The sequence below is a fragment of the Apodemus sylvaticus genome, chromosome 3 (genome assembly GCF_947179515.1).
Source record: "Apodemus sylvaticus chromosome 3, mApoSyl1.1, whole genome shotgun sequence".
In the NCBI taxonomy this organism is placed as follows: Eukaryota; Metazoa; Chordata; class Mammalia; order Rodentia; family Muridae; genus Apodemus; species Apodemus sylvaticus.
In genome coordinates, this window is record NC_067474.1 from 88,718,703 (window position 1) to 88,736,329 (window position 17,627).

General features: G+C 37.8%; 1 protein-coding gene across 1 annotated transcript in view; it reads right to left on the minus strand.

Moving 5' to 3' along the window:
- Nucleotides 1-17,627, minus strand: part of Ptprd (protein tyrosine phosphatase receptor type D) — a 511,224-nt gene that overhangs the window by 341,703 nt on the left and 151,894 nt on the right. The window lies entirely within an intron of this gene.

A 17,627-nucleotide genomic window follows, 5' to 3' on the forward strand; every position in this document is an offset into this window, starting at 1 on the left:
ACACACACATAATAAGACCAAATTATGACAGTGATTGCTAGGGACTTGGAAAGAGGAGGGAGAAAAAGAGACAGACATAGATCAATGCATAATGTATTCAGATATGGAAATATCACAGAAACCAATTAACCTATGTTACTGAATGCTAATAATCATCATAGTAAATTTTTAACAATAAAATGTTAACAAAAGACTTTTTAAACTGTGACATGAGGGATAAATACATGACAATGGCCTCCAGTCATACACAATGTTCTATTTCTTTAGAGTTCCATCTCTCAGGGGGTGGGATTACAGCCATGTCCCACTACAACCAGCTATCAAGATTCATTTCCTTTGAGAATTCATGAATATTGAGATATTCTTAGTGGCTTCAGGCCTTCCGTTCAACCATATTTTCATTTAAAGTAAATTCCTGTTTGGTTTGACGTGGGAAATTAGCTTCCTTCAACTTTAAGGTACTTCTCTTCATAATTATTTCCCAAACAAACGAAATATTTTTTAAAGACCCTATCTTCAACTTGAACATGACCAAATGCAAGCATAAACATACTTTTCCTTACCACTTGCCATGCTATTTCAGTCTGTTCTCATAGCAAAGAATCAGATACACTTCTTGCTATGTGTGGATGTGAAAAGATGCCCTAATGGTAGCCAGAGAAGAAATGACTTATAATGAGAGAACAGGTTTAACAAAGGGAACATAGCACATTCTTCAGTCTAAATGAAATAATTTCCAGAAAAGGTCATAAATTACTAACATATTGAAGTCAAAATAAATAGGAAACATGAATAAAAAATATCCAATGGAGAGAAATATAAAAGCTGAGATTCTATTCTTTGGGGAAAAAGTCAAATGCATGGAGGAACCCAATTTTGGAATCAGCTGCCCCCTTAAGTGAATGCCGGCCACTGAACCAACACCAAGAGCAACTTTCACGGTAAAAGTTGAATAGAAATCAGATTTAGAGTCAGCTCCACTGAAATGGAAACATTCAAGAACTTGGTATTTTCTTAGAAAAGTTGAATTTACAAGAAATATATTTGTAAGTGGGATTGAAAGCTGCCCGCTATCAAAAGCAAAAAAGAACAGTGCATTCTCCACAAGATTAAACACACTTGTCTCATTCCCATGCCAGGAAAAGTACGTGCCTTTGCTTAGACATCTGTACACAGCCTCAGAGAGCTATTTCTTGGTGAGCTGTGACTAACAAGTATCTAGTATCTGTCAGTGCTGGCAGGCTGGCTTCTAGTGAGCTTGTCTATTCAGCAATCCCAGTCACTTGTATCTTCAAATGGGTAACTTTGTGTTGTAAGCAGTGTACTTCAAGGGCAACATAAACATTAATATGTTAAAAAACACTTTCAGCTATTAGGAACAAAACTGCCCAGTAAGTGATTTTAGTAGTGAGGCTCACATCCTCTCACAAAATCCTTCAGGCAGATGATTTCTTCAGTGACCAGTGACAGCACCAGTGCTCCATAGCTCTCAACTATCTGCTCATGCTGCCCCATCACTGTGCTGGAAGGCCTGGCTGCCTGTAGCAATCCAAGGAACACTGAGAAAGCACTGTGGAATGAAGGGTACTTGCCTGTCTAGAAGACTTTCCTATGAGTGAGTAAACTCTTCTTAGACACCTGCTCCAAGCCTATCTTGTACTTCAGCAGATGTTTCTAGTAATTTTCATTTGCCAGATTAAGTCACCTGTCTACTTAGTGGTTCTTAGTACACCAAGTACAGTGGCACTTGCCCATGATATGAAAACCTGGGTGCTAGATACCACCTTTGCGAAGTCCTACAAAGTAAGAGTCTACCTTAAAGAAATGAATAAAGACCTGGTCACTTCTTCCAATACACAGGCAGTTAGAATAAGGGAACATAAAATCTAGATGTTCTTAGAAGCACACAAGGAGTACTCATTATGTTTCAAATAGATGAAGAGCCACATCTGCCAAGATTCTCTTTATATGTGTAGATACTATCAATTACCTGTTTGCATCCCAGGAATCATTTTCATAGGTAGCTCAGCTGCACAAAAGATTGTATGTAACTTCTAATAACTGATTAGAAGAAACCTAACTCTATTTTTCATCCATAAATGAAAGAGAATATGGCAAAGTTTTATTGACTAACAATGTTCTTTATATAGCAAAGATCTGTCATCATTAAAACATTCACCTGTGATGAGTCAAGCTGTGTTTAAACGTATTCCAGTATTCACTACTGAAGACATCCTTCAACAGAAGGTGTTGTGTTTCTGGATACCAGGGTTTCTTCTAGTAGTACTATGGCTGTGATGGACTCACCATGTCACTTTCAACATATTACCTTTTTAATTTTTTTAAACAAACTGGATCACTCAATTTATGACTCTAACATTTAGAATGTGAAGAATGGGAAATCATTCTGAGTATGGACTATATAATGAATTCTAGAATAGTCTATAGTACAGAAATAGTACAAACATCTAAAAGGGTAAAGTCATGAACCAAGAGCATCTGGAAATAGCAGTAGAGACCCTGTCAGAAGCAGGAGACCTTAGTTCAACCATCGGCCAAAATTCATACTCCCTTTGTGTTCTATGGTAGTATCACAAAAGCAGAGAAATTGGGGTGACAGATGAAATACCAATAGATCTGACTCTACCAACTTGGCTTTGCCACAGGTTACCTAGATCAAGACTTTATCTTAAAGAAAAGGAGTGAAATACCATAATACCATTCAGTTCATTCCCATTAACAGGACCATACACTTCACTAGCAAATAGTTGCTAAGAACATGCTTGATCCAAGCACCACCTGAAACTCAAGATACGGAAATGGGAAGTGGAGGATCAATCATGAGTGCTAAGAGAAAGAGCTAATCAAGTAATCAAAATGTGAAGTGTTATCCCATGGGTTAAGAATTGTGATGCAGTCTGAAAGGGTAGAGCAGAGAAACCTACTGAGCATGTAAAAGGTAGACCTCAAGAAGGACAGAGCAGACAAGAAAGGATGTCTTCATCATCATAGAGAGAATATGCATATAGCTCTTAAAGTAATTACAGTGTAGTAAGCAAAGAAGGAGGGAACAGGAAATGATGGAGGAGAGTCCCATTGGAGGAAGAGTACCGGATGACAAGAGAATGCAGGGGACAGCTAAGGGGGGTAATCAGCAGCCGGTACAGTGAAGAAAATAATTCTTTACTCCAATTTACAGATGTTACAAAGTTTGCTTATGCTATAGAAGATTATGAGAACTTTAAAAATTTCTCCATAGTAAGTACTCATCCCAGATTGTCAGTATATGATTGCTAAAACAGGTCTACATAGACAGTCCTGACTTGGGACTTCCCAATAACTGTTTCTCTTCAGCTTTTCCCTTTGAAAACTCAGATTTTTTTTATAAAGATACTCTTGAAAGCATAACGTATTTTCTCATAATAATATGAGTTCTAATTTTTCTCACTTCTCAATTTCCCATAATAGTACTAATATTACTACTAACAATAAAGCATAATATTGCTGGCTTGGCAGAATTACATGGTGTTCTTACTCCACAAACACAGGGACATGACAAATATTTATGTGGCCTTCAAGTGAGCAGCTAGGAAAATTCTAATCATGGAAATACATTCATAGATAAATAACATAGTTGATTAAAAACAGAAGGATATGTTAAACTTCTGTGGACTAAGTTTGCATCCCCAGGATGAGAAAGGAAGAAACAGACTCTCTAGTCTCTTCATAATTTGTCACTAGCTTGGAATTAGACAAAGTTTAGCCATCTAATAACATGGATGATGTTAATCTTAAATATGTTTAAGTGGTCCTTTCTTGGAAAGATCTTGCCTGCCTTAGCTCTTGGATGTATATTTAGGAAGGAAGCAGACATCATTTCATAGAACAACTATGCCGTGGCGAGAACAACAAATCAGAATAGCTGTTCGGGTATTCAAGACATTCTACCAAAGCTTACTAGTAAATGTGGACTATCATTTAAATAATATACCCCTTAAAATTCCATCCATTATTGCAAATTATATTGTGTACAATAACAAGACACAAGTTCTAAGGTCAAGGACAATGTTACTTGACCTCTTTTGTGCTTTCTGCTGTGAATGAATTATCTATCCCACAAAAAACACTTAGTATAAATTTCTTTAAAAAATTACTGTCTAAAATAGGATGCAAGCATAATGCTTTGCTGTTTTTCATAAGTATGGTATTTTTACTTATACCCATACAAAATAAATGCGGGTCAGAGTCAATCATTTAGGTAATATAAAGGTCAGGGTACCTGCAGATTTCAAAACACGTGTATGTTCTACATATTCACTCTGGCAGATAGGCCCCGGCTTTGCTCACATCATGTGTGCTTGAGTCACTGTGCAGTTTCTCACAAGTACCAGTATTAAAAAATACAGGCAATACCCCAGGACATACAGATGAAAGGTGGACATAGCAAATTATAGTTGCAAATCCTTTTTGAGAAAAGCCCACTCTCAGGAAATAAATATAGTTAAGTACCTCTCAATGACTTGCAACATAAACAGAAAATGTCCCTTAGTTCTTTTCTATTAAACATGTTTGTCTCTGCTTCAGCCCTGTTTGCTTTTCTACAAAACCATTGCAATATCCTAGTTCCTATGGGCCCCAATTCTACTCTGGGTTCTCAGGTTGAAACTCTTTCAACAGCTATTGGGCCGGGCATAGAGCTTGGAGAACTATTCTGCTTTTTTTTTTCCTAAGAAATTACAAAGTTTAGTACCAATCTAGTTTTTAGCTGTGCATAGCAATCTCTACCCTTTGTTTTCACTGTTCTTAATGTGACCAAGAACTATCCTCTCACTATTTATTATCCACAACAACCTCTAGCAACCTCCCCGCAAACTCCAAAACTCCAAAAGAAAATGGAAGCAGGTTTTGGCCATCTCAGAATGCTTGGAATGCAAATAGACAAACCACAACTAGTGACTAAATGCAAGCTATAAAAGGATTGTTGTCAGATGTAGTAACCATCTAACTGTCAGTAAGGTCTTCAGTGTTCTTCCTGTTTTGACAGAACACATTTTCTTTTTCAAATATCACAAAGTGTTGGAAATAAAATTTCCATCCCCATATTTATGATGGCTACATTCTTAAATGATTGCTTTTGACCCATAATGGTGTACATGGCTACTCATGGCAGTGTGCAGCATGTGTTCTCCACAGAGTCAAAGCACACATTCCCTTATCTTCTTGACCATGTGATCTGCAACAGCAGATAGATTCTGGCAGACAGGATGCTTACCAATTTTAGCCAGTAGTTTTGGCTAGCTTATTATTTTAATTTGTTACCACAAGACTGACATGTACCAAAACAGTGCTGCTTCTTCAACTTAAGTCCCAAAACAAGACAAAGACCAAACTACAGCAGTGCAGGAAGAAAGACTTGGGATGGCAAAGCTATGTGATTTAGAGGTCAGTGCCACCAAAACTAATTAAGAGCGTGAGAAGTTTTATAAAACTTTGATGCCAGGAGAATTTATGCCTAATTGAAAAACTTTCATAATTCAAATTAGATCCTACTATGAGCAATCTCAAACTCAAAATACCAGCTGCAATGTTGACAGTACCCTCACTGGATGTTCTGCGCCCACACAAGGGGGCACACCTCTAGCCTCTGGGTCAGTCCTTCCTTAGGGACGAGTACCCATCTGAAACTGCAAATCTTTTTGTTCTTTGATTAAAGGATGAATTTCAAGTGCCCTATCAGGATTTTTGTTATCATAAAATACACACCCCTCTTTCATAACTCTTGAATAATGAAAAATACAGGATTTATGATCCTTTGAGTGAATTCTAACAAGTAATGAAATTCAGATGAACTGTATAATGATTCCTCATTTTCTTTATGAAACCTATCAGTTCAACTCTTTGCCTTGAGGACAGATGCTAAACAGCTGTTCTGGCAAGTTATTAAATCAAGTTTCTGGTTTTATTCAGGGCCTTTCGACATATCCCCACAGAAAGAGGAAGCAGACAAAGAAATGCTAGCCATACACTGCATATAATTACAAGTTTAAAAAAAAGCTAATTCCTGAAATAACCTAAACAGATAGTGCTCTCAATTAGCCAGCATTTTTCTGATGGAGAATCTGAGGACTTTTTCTCCACCTCCTCTAGAAACCAGAATTAAATCCCAATGCAGCCAATCATTTAGAACACACATGTATTTAACAAAGGAACATAAATTAACTCCACTGAACACTTTCAAATATATAAAAAGTCACTGAAATGAAAGCCAAGTTTCTTGACTGGTGATTCTCCTTGGCCAAGTCAGAGATATAACTCCACACATTGCGATGCTTAATGCTCTAGATAACTGAGTTGGGAGACATTAGCTTGTCTCTGAAAAGCAATTCATCACTGAGCTTCAACACGTTTCCTCCTGGAAGGAAAGGCCAGAGCAAGGCAGAAAAACCAATAGGTCTAGTGGAATATTCTTTACAACAGCAAAATACTGTACATTACGTCTTCAAAAATGTAATTTGAGTCCTCTTCGACACTGAGGGTAAAACCTGAAAACAATGATTTAAAACATACTGAACGATTTAAGCTTTTAAAAATGTCAGTGGGGACATGAAGTTCTTCGTGGTTTTAGTAAATCACTGTTTAAACATGAGAGACGGCAAGAATGTAATTCTAGCATCCATGATGGAACACTCACAAAATGCAGAACACACAATGCTACAGATCAGCAACTTCTGAGCAATAGCAAAATCACCACGAATTCCTGTGGTTTTCTGGTCTCTTATCATATGTGCCATTGCAAATAGTTTGTATCTTCAAAATGTCACTCATCTTTTACCATTAGATGTGACACTCTCCTAGTATATATCTTAGTGGCAAATATATGGTTTTGTGGTTATTTAGATTTTTAAGGAAGCTTAGTGTCTTCACAAAACATGCATGTAAATTTGTATTTAATTAATTCTCATTACTGAGTGCCATCCTTTAAAGAAAATACTGTCCAATCACATAACTCCACAGAAGTCCAGAGGCCCTCTTCTGGAAACAAATGTATTAGAGTATGCTTCCCCAATTGCTAATGAATGAGAAAAATAATAATGGGATTAAAGAATTTTAGTAAATGGTTTCACTCATTTATAAATTCAAAAAGGCAACTGAATCTAGAAGTGAAAGAAAGAAATAATTATATTTCCACAAGAATGACTAAAGAATACTTTTAACCATGGCAAAGTTACAGAAATATAAGAAATATAATCATTATGTTTCTTATATTAAGCTCTTAATTAGCATGCATACAATGAGGTTTCATTATTTCAAACAATTTGGCTTTGCCGGTGTCCTCCTGATCTTCTCTTTCCTCTCTCAGAACCCATTTCTCATAGCCTTTTTCTAGTTTCATCTCATATGTTCAACAATCCACTTCTGTCTCCTTTTTTACTCAAGTTCCAAAGCCTAGATCTTCATTCACCCCATTCCATTAGACACTGTAAACAAGGGTCTACATAGAAGAACCATACAACTTCGGCCCGAGTCTTTCCTCAATACAGATGTGTCCATATTTCCTACAAATTTTCATGACTTCATTATTTTACAACCGAATTAAATTCCATTGTGTACATGTGCACCATACTTTAGCTCACCTGTTGATGTGTGTCTAGACACGTTTTATCTCCTGGCTTTTAGAAACAGAGCAGCTGTGAACATGGACATAAAAGCATCTCTGTGATCTCATACAAAGTATTGAGGTCCATGCCCACAAGAAAGAAACAGCTGGCCATATGATAGTTCTAGTCTTAGTTAGTTCTTTAAGAAACCTCCAGACTCACTTCTGTAGAAGCTGGACCAATTTGTACTTTACCAACAACAGATACAGGTTCTTCTCTCACCACACCCTTGCCAGCATTTGTCATTCCTTTTTAAAGTGACAAACTTTCTATCTGGATTAAAATAAAATCTTAAAATAATTTTAATTTTCATGCCCCTGATAGCTAAAGATGTTGAAGGCTTTTAAAGATACTAATTTGCCACTTGTGTTTCTTCTGTTGAGAACTGTCTGTTCATCAGCACATTTGCAACTAGAAGTTCTTTTAGTGGGGGAGGGTTAACTTTTGCTGTTATTTGTAAATTCTGGATATTAATCTCCTGACTGAAGTACTGGTGGAAAGATTTTCTCTCACACTGTGGACTAAATATTTGACCTGTGGGGTCATTTACTTTGTTCTGCAAAAACATTTAGCTTCATGTTACATACAAATGTGTGTGTGTGGGGGGGGTGTATTATGTGTGTATATATATGTATATACATGTTTGTTTATATGTGTATATATCTTCATATACATGTAAAATAATCTTATGCATTTATAAGTGAAAAATACAAACTTCACTTTTTTTTTGTGGCCTTCATTCTCATGTAAGTTTTACAAGACTTTTTATATTTGTCTAGCATTCAATGCCATATTTATTTCTGCTTCTATCATTGCATAGGGGTTTTGTTTAAATATACATTGGATACATAGATGTAAGCTTGATATACAGTTTGCAGTTCCATATAAAATCCAAACCAACAGACTCTAAACCAAGCCTGTAGGCCCATACTGTGGATGAAGCTGCCAGTTGCTGCTGGCACATACCGGCGACCCTGTGGCTTTTCAGAAATCTTACTTTTTGTTCCTTGTTTTTAGTTGGATCAGCATAGGTGAAGTCCACTTATTAATTCAACAAACATTTACAGATTAATATTATACTGAGTCATTATAATCAGTACCCCTGTCCTTATCTTCAGGAAAATATAAAAAGAAATAGGGGCAGAAAACAGTGATAGAGCAATCTGCAAGGCAGAGGACACAGAGGGACCTGAAGGCCCTCAGGAGACACTAAGCTGAAAAGGAGACAATTTAGTGAGTGCACCAGTCAGAATCAGCACTATAATACACCTGACGGCCAGGAATGGGAGTAATTTATGCACATAATCACCAGTTATGTGGAGAAGGTAATTAAGAATAAATGAGTTCAATCCAATCTGTAGAAGGGCAGATCAGAGACCAGATCATGAAAAAGCTCAAGAGTTATATCGACCATGAATGTAAACCACAGTTTAGACCTCCTCCCTAGACCAGACATGCAGGATGGGGCTACACAGACTACTCTTTGAAGAGATCAGCAAAAAGAGGGGAAAAGATTATAATGTCTAGACACCCAGTTGCTTGCCGTTTTCTTTTTAAATAAGTACTTACATTACATTAAAAAGACCCAACTTTTTGTTGTATGTGCTGAAGAAAAATGAAATGAGACTTCGGAATTCTCCCTTACCACATCACGTCACTTTCCTGACCCCAGCAGCCTTTTCCCATCTATGTCAGGAGTCATGCTCAGATCCATGGAAAGTTTCCATGTCAGATCTGCAAAGCAAGACTCAATGGGATTTTCCCATTGCCTTTGATTTTTCTATAGTTTCCCCAACTTGATCTACCCAAGGGAGGAGTCTTGCAGCTACCTGTCTCTGCACTGAGTAGCTAACTTTGCCCATTCTCTTGTCTGTGTTAGCATTTCTATATGTGACTACTCCAAGAACATCTACAACTCATATCTTTACCTTGAGTCCACACTTCCAGCTAATTCTAATTATTTATCTGGGGGACCTCTTTAAAAGCCGAACTCAAGAATCTCCATTCAACCAAAATACTCATTCTTCTTTAATGCTTTCTTCTCTCTCCATAAGCATTACAACCATCCAGCCAGATGATCAAAGCAGAAATCCCGGTGTCTCCTTCACCCTCCATACATCTGTATCTGTCATATCTGAGGAACTGCCTGGCTTCTGCCTGCTTACTCTACCTTCTGTTTTTCTAAAAAATTATTTACTTCTCTGCTTCACCTCCCTTATTATCTCAGAAAAATAAACTGCTTTATCTTGGTGGGCAGCACTCCCAAGCATGGTAGGATGCCTATCTCCTCTTCCTCCTCCACCTCTTCCTCCTCCTCCTCCTCTTCCTCTTACTCCTCTTCCCAGCTAATCCCCTCCGCCATAGCTTCAACTCCAGCCAAACTTGGCTTCTTTCAGAAAATGGCTCCCCATGGATATTTCTGAATGGATGACTAAAGGAAAGGAGGATGGAATGGCAAAATAAAGTGTGAATGAGAGGAAAACTGGGACAGCTGGGACATGCAACCAGGTTAAGAAAATTAAAAAGTATCTTCTTTGGAGTACAAGTTTTTCCATATTCTACCTTATCACCTAAAATCATATGAGTTCTAAGATGGACAAGGGGTCACCCTTAGAGGGTGTATAATTAAGACTAACACTGCAGTGTGTTGACTGATTCTGTATTAATAGGCAGCACTGGCTGGAGGAGGCATGGAAAACACTCTAGGAGCTTAAGACAGGGCTGTGGAAAGCAGCGCCAGACCTTGGGCTCTCAAGCCTGCTTTTTTTCTTTTCTGTTCCATTTTTCATTTCTTAAATATATAAAGTTCAACATGTCCGTGACAAGTGGAGAACACATCCTATCTTAGACTTTTATTTCAGTTGCTCTGGTTTGGAGGGCTTATCTTTGGTCTTACCCCACCTCAAGATTATCAAACTTGTTTTTCCTGTAGAATCAGAACACTACCCTGGTAGGTTTTTTAATCACCAACCTAAATGTATTTCTAAACCTAACTATTTCATATATTCATCTAAAAAATACAAACAGACAAATATTTTTAAAAGACCAATTCCCCAAAGATATAATATCAAGTAACACTCATCGTAAATGTACATTAGTTAGGGAATATAATTCTCCACTTCCGAATCAGCATTTCTATCATGCACAAAAAGAAAGAAATCAAGAAAAAACGTAGCAAATTACAAACAGGAAAGACCCATCTTCTTCCCAGATTGGAAAGCGATCAAACACTTGCTACACTGAGAACAAAGCAGGATCACTCATCTTGCTCATAGAGAACATTTTTTAAGGATATGAGCATCTATACAGAAGATATCGTTATAATTATACATTAATTATTGTTTTTAGATGAAATAGCAGCCATAACCTACTATCAGAGATACAGTAACCATAACTCTCTGAAAGTATTACTAAATAATAATATCTAGGATTTAGATTTGTTTTCTGAACTTTTTCCTGAGCATAGACATCAAAGCCATATTACTAACAACGAAGAAGCTGTCTATGCAGCACGCTGTGTGTCACCTCCAAGACAGATGACCATTTCAATCTTACTCTGCTCTGACTGCCATGCTGTTGAATCAAGGCGAAAAACAAAGGCCTTGAATTGATTTTTAAAAAAGCCAAAGCCGATGCCAATGCCAATCAAGAATTTCATTATTTCCATGATTATATCCTAGGGGAACATAATAAAAGGTAGCATCAATTAAAAAGGGAAACCTCACATCTAAGAGATATTTATCAACCCAGCTTACTATAGAAATTCTTCTGAAATAAAATACATCAGGAATTTCAGGGAGCTTTGCTTATTTTTCCTGTTAAAACAACCCCTTACTGCCTTTCTTCTCCATCATTAGTCCAATTATAATACTGTAATTTTTGGATTAGTAATTCATTCATAAAGAGATTTTCACACTTGAACTAGCTCTTCCATAGTCCCTCCTAATAAAGTTGGTCAATCTACCTGGAGCCCTCCAAGCCTGCACCTCCCCCATCCCTTTCTCATACTCAGGGGGTCTCTGAAGTGTCCAGAGAACTTCATCTAGTTAGGAAGCAGTGATTATACACGCCGTTGAACCTGAGAAAGAAAATACAATCCCAAGGTGTGAGTTATATGAGCACATGCCCCACAGGAACAAGCCCTCATTTTCACAGAGGCACCCAAGCAAGGCACAGCAACCTAGGAAAGCACACTGCCAAGTCCAGGCTGTTAGTAGAGATGCCTCAGCTGCTTGCTTTAGTGGACAGTGTTAAACAACCAAATCCAGGCTGGCAGTGTATTGATATTATTAAAGGACCTCACTAGCTACACTTCTATGGTAAGAGAACATAACATTCCTATGCCACTGCTCCCTCGGGATGGACAGAATAAAAGCACATGTCTTCACAGTCTAGATGCTTCTGCTGAAGAATACCATCAATACATAAAATAGTACTTCTTGGAGAAATCAAGCCAAAAAGCACTTTTATTGTTTGTTAGCAAGGGATCAACTCCAATCAATTAATGCTTTAATTGCCTAGACTAATTAAGATAATGAACAACAGTGAGCCTAAAATCAATTAGCTTTGTCCTAACTTTCCATTTTGAATGGAGGGCCTTAAAGACTTCTTTGGATTTTTGGCATTTTCTTTAGCTTCTGTAGTAAAATAGATGGGAGCAAATTACAGGTGATATTACCCCTCTCTGTCTTCAATAAGCCTGCATGGTTAGTTGAATGATTCTTTGGCAATAGGAGCTGTATTACAGGATAGGCAGAAGAAACAGAGAACTGCAGATTTTAAACCAAATCATGTCTCAGTAAAGCAATCAATGGACAAAGACAGTAACGTGTCCCTGTGGTCACCTGGTTTCTATGATTTAAGTTACTTCAAAGTAAGCACAGGAGACTATAAAGCCTCTTTCAAATTCCACCAGACAGCAGTATTTTTTGATTACACAGACTGAGACATTCAGATTGCATAAGGAATCAGGACAGACAAGTGTACGAGGTAAAGGAAGCCTGGAAGGGTTGACCAGTACTTGCAGTAACTAGCAACTGCAGCTTCCTGTTCCCTGAATGAGAACAATCTAATAGTAGGCACCTACAGAGTCCTCTATCTAAGCACTAGCTGACTTCCCCCCTCTGTCCTAAAGGTAACAAAAGCTGAGGTTCCAGCTTGCTTATTAAGTTGGTGATGCCCTATCAGAGTCAGCAGAGCCACCCTGACCCGAGCTTTCTTCCAAGTGTGTCCTTTTGTCATTCTATTGCACCTACAGTCAGGTTTCCAGGCTTAGGTCATATAGGATGTAGCACACAAGCAAGCAGCAGACTTGGGAGAGGAGTACCCAAACTCTAAATGCATTTTTGGAAAGTTTTTGATCTAATTCCCTATTTATGTTAGGACTTCTTCACAGAGACAAGTTGTTTAATCATAGTCTTAATGACAACATCATCAATTATTGTCCATAGAAAGTTGTCCTCAATAACTTTTTCTCCATTAGTAATAATAGTAATATACTAATAATATAATAATTAATAAATCATCATAATTATCATCAGCACCACCAGCACCATCATCATGAGATATATAACACAGTGTTCATGCCTTTCTCCTCATAGCTACCTCAGCTTTTGGGTTAGTTATAATAGCTGTTACTTCCTTTCATGCTAGTCAGATTTCTGTACCAGACAAGTTACATATAAAAGTCAACTCAAAAAAAGAAGAGGTTTCTTTGGGCTAATGGCTTTACTCTGGTGGATGCTGAAAACTCTCTTTTTCTAGGATTGGGTGAGGTAGAGCTTCAGGAAAGGGCAAAACTGTTGAACTTGTGACATCTGGTAGGTAGGGTGTGAAGTGGTATCCTAATAATCCCCAACAGTCCGTCTTCTTTGCAATAGGCCCCACATATTAATGGTGCTAACCCCTATCAATAGAACTGTAAGTTAGGAACTAAACTTCCACACATGGAGTTGAGGAATACCTTCAATTCTCAGAACAATACTGAGTCCATGAGCAGGTCTCTTTGTGCAGTGGTAACAAACTAAATTGCCCATGAACTGCAGGTGCTAAGATTTTACACCTTATATATGAAGCCACCTAGAACCAGGCAAAATAACTGATTATACACTGGAAGCCTTAAGAGGCGCCTCTGAAAGGAAAGAAAATCTCAGCCTAGGAAAATACATGTGTTAAGCTATGTGAAATCCACACCTGTTCCCCATTCAGTCAGTCAGTAACTGACAGCCAGCTCTGTAATGGGCAATGTGCACACAAGCCATGCAGCATCACCTCCCACCTGTTAGAGCTGCTATTAGCAAGCAGATAGAAGATAGCAAGTGTTGACAAGTATGTGGAGTTCAAGGGACCCATGCGCAATATTAGTAGGGAACGAAACTAGCACAGCCATCAGGGAAAATAGTAGATAGGTTCATCAAGCACAGCAGAAAAGCAGAAGAACTATATGACCTAGCAAGCCCAAAGGAAAGGAATACAATATGGTATAGAGATATCATGACACTACTGTTTATGCCAGCATCATTAGTATAAGTCACAAAATGTGATTCATCTAAGAGTCCATCAATAGATTAATGAGCAAAGACACTGGATAATATGAACCAAGGAAACTATTTAGCCATCAAAATGAATGAATTCTGCTCTTCACATGAACATGATGGAACCTTGAAAAACAAGAACAAGCACACCAAAACAAATACCATGTGGCCTTAACTCATTCACACAGTCTAAAATCATACCCTTGCATGGCTAAAAATTATAATAGTTGGGGCACAAAGCTGAAAAGAGGTAAAACTAGATCGGTATCATGCAAAAGAAAAAGGCTTCCCAGTTGCTCCTCAGTACTCGTGGTAAGCAGGTGTGGCCCTGTAGAGACAAGCAGAGGTCTGAAAGGTTGGACTTTCCTGAGTGTTCCCAGGCCAGTATGCACATACTGCAGTTAATCAACAGCTGACACTATCAGCTGGGGATGGCCAAGCTTAGGTTTAAGGTCAAAACAGAACTCTTGTGTTTCGGGTTTACTTTCTATTGCTCTAATAAGACACTAGGACCGAAACCATCCTGAAGAGGAATGGTCTTAGCTCATTTCACAGCTCACAGACCATCACTGAGGGAAATCAGGACTGAAACTCAAGTAAGGAACCTGGGAGCGAGAACTGAAGGAGACACCATGGAGAAATAGTTTACTGGCTTCCTCCCCATGGCTTACTTAGCTAGTTTTCTTATATTTCCCAGGAACTCCTGTCCAGGGGTAGAACCAACCACAGTGAACTGGGCCCTCCCACACCAACTATTAATAAAAAATATATAATATAGCCTTGACTACTTGCCTACCTTTCTCAATTGGGGTTTCCCTTTTCCCATATTACTCCAGCTTATGTGAAGTAGGCAAAAGACTAACCAGTACCAGGTAAGGAACTAGGTAAGGAACATCAAATCACATTCCTTTTGGGAGCCTTAACTTTTAAAACCTCCTCTGTTCTTTTGTATTTAGTGGTTAATGTGAAAATATCTTAACTTTAGCTGAGTATCAAATATCTGTAGTGCCAAATTCAGGAAACACTATTGTTTCATATTTCAACTCAATACAATTGACTAAATGGTTAAATATCATTCTAAAACATTATATGAACTCACTACCAAAAGTATATATGATAATAACATATTTCACCAGCAATATAAAGTAATTGTCTTGGTAATTAATGAAGCTCATTTAGTTCTAGAAACAGTTTGTCCAAACATATAATTAAACTGTATAACTACAAAGTACTCCTTTTAATGAAATATATAATTATTAATATATTGAGGAATATAATTGGCATTTCTAAATAAGAATCATTCATTACTATTTAAACTTTAGTAAATGCACCTTTTAAAGGCCTTGGATTAATTAGCATAGAGCAACTCTCACCTTCAAATTAGATCCTTAAAGAAACAAATAATTTGAAGGTAAGTACAATTACAGAATCTTATCTAGTAACAGAATATTTAAGAAACAAAAGTAGAGATCTGAGGGTCAGAACAGATCTTGGTGGCATGCTTGACATAATGCAGGAAGGCCTGGGTTTAAATGAGCAGTAAATAAACCAGGTATGGTGCTTCAGACTGGCCATGCCGGCACGCAAAAGGCAGGAACAGACCTCATTTGAATCATCACAAGAGGAGGGGTGAGTTCCCCTGCCTCTGAAAGAGTCTGCTTTCTTTGGTTCTGAACTGTCCCACCATAATCATCAATAAAGAAATGTACCACAGGCTTATGCACAATCCAATATGGTGGGGACACTTTCATACACATATTCTTATATTTGTAACCTGGATTCTATACTGTATTAATTACTTTATCTCACTGTATCAAATTAATTAAAATGAAAGCTTCAAATGTAGGGTGTTTTTTTGTTTGTTTGTTTTTTAATGTTAATGCACAGTCATGGCTACTGATATACCTAATGGCGAAGATCTGTGAAGAGAGTAAGTCACTTAGAGATTGTGTAATACAAAACACCTGCAAAGGGGAGAGGGCAAGGACTCAATCAATCTTTAGGAACTGAACAATATCCAGGAATGAGAATAAAGTGAAAACTGAGTTCTGAAAGAAAACAGCCTCACAGATTATACAGAACGAAACTGGAGCTCGCAGGCTGAAAACAACGGCAGGGCACATGCTGCAGCTACAGCTGCCAATTATGAATGAAGTTCAGTAACTCTGAACTAACAATTGCAGGAGAAGGACCTCATGCATATTTGCTCAGTCATGGCTACTGCCAGTTAGACTAGAGGTAGATGGCACCAGCCAGAAAACTTACATCTCTTTCTCTATCATAATCTCCAGCAGCCAGTGAGAAGCTCCCGGAACAGGGTGCAGAATACAGACTAGCTGAATAACAGAATAGTATATCTAAGACCTCCCAACTGTGAGAAAACAGCAGCATGAGCTCACATCTTTCCATTTCAATGCCAATTTTTGTTGTTTTTGTTTTGTTACCCATACCATATTTTTGTTAATAAAAATATGTCAGATGTCAGAAAATATCTATGGACCTATGTCATAGTTAGGGTTCCTATTGTCATAATGCAACACTATGGATAAAAGCAATGTTGGGAAGAAAGGGCTTATTTCTCCTTGTAATCTACAGTACATCAAACCAGGGATGTCAAGACAGGAACTCATGTAGGATAGAAACTTAAAACTTAGGAACTGAAGCCCAAGGAGGAATGCTACTTATTGGTTTTCTCAGCCTGCTTCCTTTGGTTCTGAACTGTCCCACAATAATCACCAATCAAGAAATGTACCACAGGCTTATGCACATTCCAATATGGTGGGGGCACTTTCATAATGAAAGTTTCCTCTTCACAAATGACTCTAGATTTTTGCCAAGTTGACATAAAACTAGCTAGCACAACCTATAATAAGGTGTCACCCAGGCCAATGCTATGCAATTCACAGCATCTTAATGTGAAAGAGAGTAATAAAGATTGATATTCCTAAAACTTTTATGATCCTAAGAGGGACAGGAAGTCTCTTAGGGTACACTCACCAGCCAGTCTGGCCTGTCTTCAAAACAACAATGAACAAACAAACAAACCAATTGACAGTGCCTGAAGAATGATAAAAGTGATACTCAAGGGAGTACTCTGTCTATACTAATCTACATACACCCATACATGTATCTGCAAACACACACACGTGCACTCACATATGGCACATATATAAATACACACACACACAGAGAGAAAGAGAGAAAAGAGAGAGAGAGAGAGAGAGAGAGAGAGAGAGAGAGAGAGAGAAATATTCCTAGGGAGAGTTGTCCCAAAGATCTCACTTCATTTGGCCTATTTAATTCTAAAAATTAGAAGGTACATTCTATAGATGTTTCCATCCACATGGATACTGAAAAAGTTTTAGCACCAATCTTTATTAGTCTTTGGATAATCACAAAGCCAATTTCAAAGATATATCTTATTAGCCCCACACTA